Consider the following 6,965-nt stretch of genomic DNA (forward strand, 5'->3'; position numbering starts at 1 on the left):
ATGGAAAAATGTCCTTGGGTGAGGATAAAAAGTTAAAAAATTAAAAAATAAAATCAATAAAGAAAAAGTAAAAACTCTATTCCATCCCTGGCTGGTGTGTCAATGGTTAGAGCATCAGCTGCACACCAAAGGGCCACAGGTTTGATTCCCGGTCAAAGACATGTATTTGGGTTGCAGGATCAATCCCCAGCCCTGGTTGGGGTGTGTTTGGGAGGCAACCAATCAATGGGTCTCTTTCATGGATGTTTCCTCTCTCTCTCCCCCCCTCCCTCCCTTCCACTCTCTCTAAAAATCAATTTAAAAAGACTTTTAAAAAACTTGTTAGGCTCCTTCCAGCTGGCGCCAAGCCATGGGCATTTCTAGGGACAACTGGCACAAGCACCACAAGACTGGGGGAAATAGGAAGCCCTACCACAAGAAGCGAAAATATGAGCTGGGACGCCCTGCTGCCAACACTAAGATTGGACCCCACCACATCACACGATCCATGTACGGGGAGGCAACAAGAAGTACAGAGCCTTGAGGCTGGACGTGGGCAACTTATCCTGGGGCTCAGAGTGTTGTACACGCAAAACAAGGATTATTGATGTTGTCTACAACGCATCCAACAATGAACTGGTCTGCACTAAAACCGTGGTAAATAACTGCATCGTGTTTGTTGACAGCACACCACACCGAAAGTGATACGAGTCCCACTGTGCACTGCCACTGGGCCGCAAGAAGGGGGCTAAGCTGACTCCTGAGGAGGAATAGATTTGGAACAAAAAAATGATAAAAGAAAATTCAGAAGAAATTTGATGAGAGGAAAAAGAATGCCAAAATTAGCAGTCTTCTCGAGGAGCAGTTCCAGCAGGGCAAGCTTCTTGCATGCATCACCTCAAGACCAGGCCAGTGTGGCCGAGCAGATGGCTATGTGCTAGATGGCAAGGAGCTGGAGTTCTATCTGAGAAAAATCAAGGCCCAGAAAGGCAAATAAGTTCTCTTCCCTCCTGTCTGAGCTCATGTAATAAAGGTATTTATCACCTCCCACAAAAAAAAATAAACACACAGCCCTGGCCAGTTTGGCTCAGCGGTTAGAGCGTCGGCCTGCGGTCCAGAGAGACCCGGGTTCAGTTCCCACTAAGGGCACGTACCAACCAGTCCCCGGCCCTGGTTGGTCGTGCGGGTGGCAGCCACTCGATGTGTCCCTTCACGTCAATGTTTCTCACTCTCTCTCCCTTCCTCTCTCTCCCTCCCACTCTATCTGTACAAAAAATGGAAAAATATCCTCGGGTGAGGATAAAAAAAAAAAAAATAAATAAATAAATAATAAACACACAAAAAAACTAGTTAGGGACTTCTGGTCAAGATGGCAGTATAGGTAAATGGGTACTCACCTCCTCCCAGAACCACATCAAAATTACAACTAAACTACAGAACAACCATCATTCAGAACCGCCTAAAATCGAGCTGCATGGAAGTCTTAGAACTACGATATTAAAGAAGCAGCCGCATCGAGACCGGTAGAAGGGGCGAAGGTATGGATGGGCTGGTCCCACACCCAGGTGTGGCAGATAAAAATCAAGAGGGATACCTCAGCTGTGAAGGTCCTCCCTGAAGAGCAAGGGGTCTCACACCAGGCCCCCAGCTCAGGGTTCCAGTGCCAGGAAGAGAAGTCCCTATAACTTCTGGCTGTAAAAACCAGCAGGAACTGAGGCTGAGGGAGGCTGAGGCTGCTGGAGCCCCAGGCAGCTCCTCTTAAAGGGCCCGCACATGGACTTACTTGGACTTCCTCCTTCTGAGATACAGCATTGGGGAGGCAGCTTGAAAGAGACATACAGGGAAGAACTGAGTTGATTGGCATTGGGGCGAGAGCCGAAGGGGCAGCTTTCTCCCGGATAGACTTCCTGTGGGGAGCCATTGTTCCTTTGGTGAGCCCTTCCCTGGGGCAGCAGATAGCCACCATATCTGGGACTCCAGCAACCGGGCTCACACAGTTTGTCCTGCCCTGGTAATTCCCTGAGGCCCTGCCCCACCCAACTTTCGGGCCCACCCAAGCTGTTTCCAATGGCTTTACCATAGGATTGACCTGTCTTGGATCCTGCTTCAGATTTTCCTAAAATCTTTCAAACAAGCAGTATCTGGTCTCAGTGAGCCTCATACCACTCGTCAAGTGGCCCCAGGCCTGGCACTAGAGGCAGCCAGTCATGGTTCACAGCTTGGCTTCTTCTGGGCAACTCCAAGCCCAGTACAAGAAGCAGCCATTGGCAGATCACTTTGTAGCTTATGCTGGGTAGTCTCGGGTAGAACACAGGCAGTGGCTGACCTTGCCCCAGAGCCAGCACATCCAGTGGACAGCTTCAGAATATATCAAAGCACTACCACCCAACCACCTCCACAAGTGACACACTCAATAATTGGACTCAGTGGGTGCCAGAGCCCTGATAAAGTAAGTCTTGCTCTGTGTGTTGGGCCCCTACACAGCTGATCCTCCAAGCGAGTCAGAGGCCAAGGGTCAGTGGGCACAGCCAGTCCTTGCAGCTGATCAGCCTGAGTAAATCCCTCCTATTGACATGCCAACAGCAATCAAGACAATTACGACAGAAGGGTGTACAGTCCACACAAGGGATGCACTTTAAGGGCTCAGCTGGGGTGATCAGGGAGGCTGTGCCACTGGACCCTACAGGACACCTACAACAACGGTCCACCATACAAAGCCTAGGAGACATAGCAACTCTACTTAATACGTAGAAACAGGGAAGCAGCCAAAATTAGGAGACAAAGAAACATGTCCCAAATGAAAGAACAGAACAAAATTACAGGGAAAAAACTAAACAAAATGGAGATAAACAATCAATCAGATGCAGAGTTCAAAATGCTGGTTATAAGGATGCTCAAAGAACTTAGTGAAAACTTCAAGGAACTTAAGGAGAACTCCAAGGAACTTAGTGAGAACATCAAGAACATAAAAAAAGGACCAGTCAGAAATGAAGAATGCACTGACTGAAATAAAGAACAATTTACAGGAAATTAATAGTACAGGAGGTGAAGCCAAGAAGCAAACCATTGATTTGGAATATAGGGAAGCAAAAAACACACAATCAGAACAGCAAAAAGAAAAAAGAATAAAAAAAAAATGAGGATAGTCAAAGAAGCCTCTGGGACAACTTCAAGGGTACCAACATTCGCATCATAGGGGTGCCAGAAGGGGAAGAGAGAGAGCAAGAAATTGAAAACCTATTTGAAAAAATAATGACAGAAAACCTCCCTAACTTGGTGAAGGAAACACACTTACAAGTCCAGGAAGCACAGAGAGTCCCAAACAAGATGAACACAAAGCAGTCCACACCAAGACAAATCATCATCAAAATGCCAAAGGTTAAAAAGAGAATGCCAAAGAGAGAATCTTAAAAGCAGCAAGAGCAAAGCAGTTAGTTACCTACAAAGGAGCTCCCTCCCATAAGGCTGTCAGCCGATTTCTCAAAAGAACCTTTGCAGGCCAGAAAGGAGTGGCAAGAGATATTCAAAGTGATGAAAAGCAACAACCTACAACCAAGATTACTCTATCCTGCAAAGCTATCATTTAGAATTGATGGACAGATAAAGAGTTTCCCAGACAAGAAAAAGCTAAAGGAGTTCATCACCACCAAACCAGTATTATATGAAATGTTGAAGGGTGTTCTTTTTTTTTTTTTTATCCTCACCAGAGGACATTTTTGCATCTACACTCTGATAAAGCGGGAGGGAGAGAGGGAGGAAGAGAGAGAGAAACTTCGACGTGAGAGAGACACATCGAGTGGTGGCCACCCACATAACCCCAACCAGGGCCAGGGACAAACCGCAACTGAGGCATGTGCCCTTATAGGGAACCGAACCCGGACTCTCTTGTCCACGAGCCAATGCTCTAACCATCGAGCCAAACCAGCCAGGGAGAAGGGTCTTCTTGAAGGAGAAGAACAAAAATATGAACAATAAAATGGCAATAAATACATATCTGTCAACACTGAATCTACAAACAAAATGAGCAAGCAGAACAGAAACAGACTCATAGATACAGAGAACTTTTTGTTGCTTGCCAAATGGGAGGGGGCAGCAGGAATGGGTGAAAAAGATGAAGGAATTAAGAAGTACAAATTGGCCCTGGCCTGTTTGGCTCAGTGGTAGAACATCAGCCTGCGGACCAATGAGTCTCAGGTTTGATTCTGGCCAAGGGCACATACCTCGGCTGCAGTTTGTCCCCGGCCCTGGTTGGGGTGGTACAGGAAGCAGCCAGTCAATGTGTCCCACTCACGTCGATGTTTCTCTCTCTCCCTCTCTCCCCCACTCTATCTGAGATAAATAGAAAAACATTCTTGGGTGAGAATTAAAGAAAAAAAAAAGAAGTACAATTTGGTTGTTAGACTGATGAACCTGAAAGGGAAGAGGGGAGGGAGGGTGGGGAGAGATAAACCAAAGAACTTCTATGCATATATGCATAACCAATGAACACAAACAATAGTGTGGGGAAGGCAGGAGGGGGGTGGTATTGAGGATGAGGGGATCAATGAGGGAAAAAAGGGGGGACATCTGTAATACATTCAACAATGAAGATAAGTTTAAAAATAAATTTTTAAAAAAACTTGTTAAACCCTGGCCGGTTTGTCTCAGCGGTTAGAGCATCGGCCCACGGACCAGAGAGGCACGGGTTCGATTCCTGCTACGGGCACATGTTTCAGTTGCCATTTGTCCCCAGCCCTGGTTGGGGTCATGTGGGTGGCAACCAGTCGATGTGTCTCTTTCACATCGATGTTTCTCTCTCTCCCTCCTGCTCTATCTGAAGATAAATGACAAAATGTCCTCAGGTGAGGATAAAACAAAACAAAACAAAAAAACTTGTTAAAAAGAATAAATGGGCCCTGGCCGGTTGAGCTCAGCGGTTAGAGCGTCAGCCTACGATCCAGAGAGACCCGGGTTCGGTTCCCGCTACAGGCGCATACCTTGGTTGCAGTTTGTCCCCGGCCCTGGATGGGTCATGCGGGTGGCAACCACTCGATGTGTCCCCTTTCATGTCGATGTTTCTCTCTCTCTCTCTTCCTCTCTTTCCCTCCCACTCTATCTGAACAAAAAATGGAAAAGTGTCCTCGAGTGAGGATACAAGAAAAAAAAACACAAAAAGAATACAAGGGCCCAGGTGGTGTGGCTCAGTGGCTGAGGGTCCACCCATGAACCAAGAGGTCGCCGGTTTAAGGCACATGCCCAGGTTGTGGGCCAAATCCCCAGTGGGGGGCATGCAGGAAGTGACCAATCGATGTTCTCTCTCATCAATGTTTCTATCTCTCTCTTCTCCCTTCCTCTCTCTCTAAAATCAATACAGAAAAAAAAAATTTTTAAATAAATAAATGGAAAAAATATCCTTGGGTGAGGATTAACAACAAAAAGAACTTAAAAGTCTATTCCATTATTTTTTATTCTGTTTCCTGAGTGCTGCAATCTCTGTGTCACCAATGTCCCCTATGCCCTAGCAAGCTGCCCCCATGCATAAACCCATCTCTCCTCTACAGAGGGTAGGTAGGATTAAGGTGCTGGCACTGAGCCCCATTGTGAGCATGGAGAAGGAACTCGACCTGCAGTTTCTCAGGAGTGTTGGGCCCTTCAGAAAGGGGTGCCTCAGGCCAGCCTCATACTGTGGGGTAGAGAGTGCCACCTCTAGGAGGATCCAGCCTTCAAGGCCCAGCCACTTTGACACCTGCCAAGCATGCCTCTTGTGACCAGCACTCTGGGGAAAGGCAGCCACATGACTACAAAATTACCCTGGCTGTTTTCAGATGAATTTGGCTCTGGGCTGTACTTTGTGGCTGCCCAGTGAAGGGGACATGTCCATCAGTCCCACCTTCCAAGGGATAGGAACAGCCTGAGGAGCTTGTCCACGTCCCCAAAGCTATAAGAGGATACAACAGAATCTGAAACCCTCCAGGAAAGCAGAAAGCTGCATGGGATCTTCCTGTCACCTCCTGGCCAATGTGAAAGAAATAGAGCAAAGTGTGGGGAAGCCACAAAACCAAGAATATCTGCTGTAAGAAGATGGATTTATCTATGGAGGCAGCTTGCTGAGGGGATGGGGACAAGAGATTCCTGCACCTCCCAACGAGGATTCAGGAGGCAAAGATTGTTTTAGAATTTTTTTAAGTTTTAAAAAGAAGAGTGGTGGAAACAAGCCAAATGCCCATCAACAGATGAGTAGATAAATAAAATGTGTTACATGTACACAATAGAATATTACTCAGCCTTAAGAAGGAATGAAACTGATTCACGCTACATTGACAAACATGAAAAACATGATGCTCAGTGAAAGAAGCCAGTCACAAAAGGCCACATGTGGTATGATCACATTTATATAAAATGTCTAGGACGGGCAAATTCATAGAGACAGAAACCAGATCAGGGGGTCAGGGGATAGGGAGGGGAAATGGGGGAAGGTGACTGCTAATGGGGACAGGGTTCCCTTCAGGGTGATGAAGTATTCTGGAACTAGATGAAGGTGATGGTTGCGCAACATTGAAAATATACTAAGTGCCACTTTATTTTTTTTTTCTATTTTATTAATTAAAATTTTGTATTTTCCTTTTTTTTCTTTTTCATCCTTATCCGAGGACATTTTTCCATTTTTTCTTCAGACAGAGCAGGAGGGAGAGAGAGGAAGAGAGAGAAAGAAACATCGATGTGAAAGGGACAAAGCGAGTGGCCGCCACCTGCACAACCCAACCAGGGCCGGGGACAAACTACAACCGAGGTATGTGCCCTTAGTGGGAACCGAACCCGGGTCTCTCTGGACCGCAGGCCGAGGCTCTAACCGCTGAGCAAAACCAGCCAGGGCACTAAGTGCCACTTTAAAACGGTGGTTTTTATATCATGTGAATTTCACCTAAAAAAAAAAAAGAATGAAAAGACATCTGAGCCTTCTCAAGTCCTGCATAAAACCTTGCATGACTCCCAGCACCTCAGAGTGT

The 6,965-nt window shown here is 46.4% G+C and overlaps 1 pseudogene; it reads left to right on the forward strand.

The window, feature by feature from the left end:
- The first annotated feature begins 349 nt into the window (after nt 1–349).
- LOC118615889 lies at nt 350–976 on the forward strand (annotated as a pseudogene).
- Nucleotides 977–6,965: the final 5,989 nt, after the last annotated feature.

This window comes from Molossus molossus, unplaced genomic scaffold (genome assembly GCF_014108415.1).
Source record: "Molossus molossus isolate mMolMol1 unplaced genomic scaffold, mMolMol1.p scaffold_m16_p_4, whole genome shotgun sequence".
Classification (NCBI taxonomy): domain Eukaryota; kingdom Metazoa; phylum Chordata; class Mammalia; order Chiroptera; family Molossidae; genus Molossus; species Molossus molossus.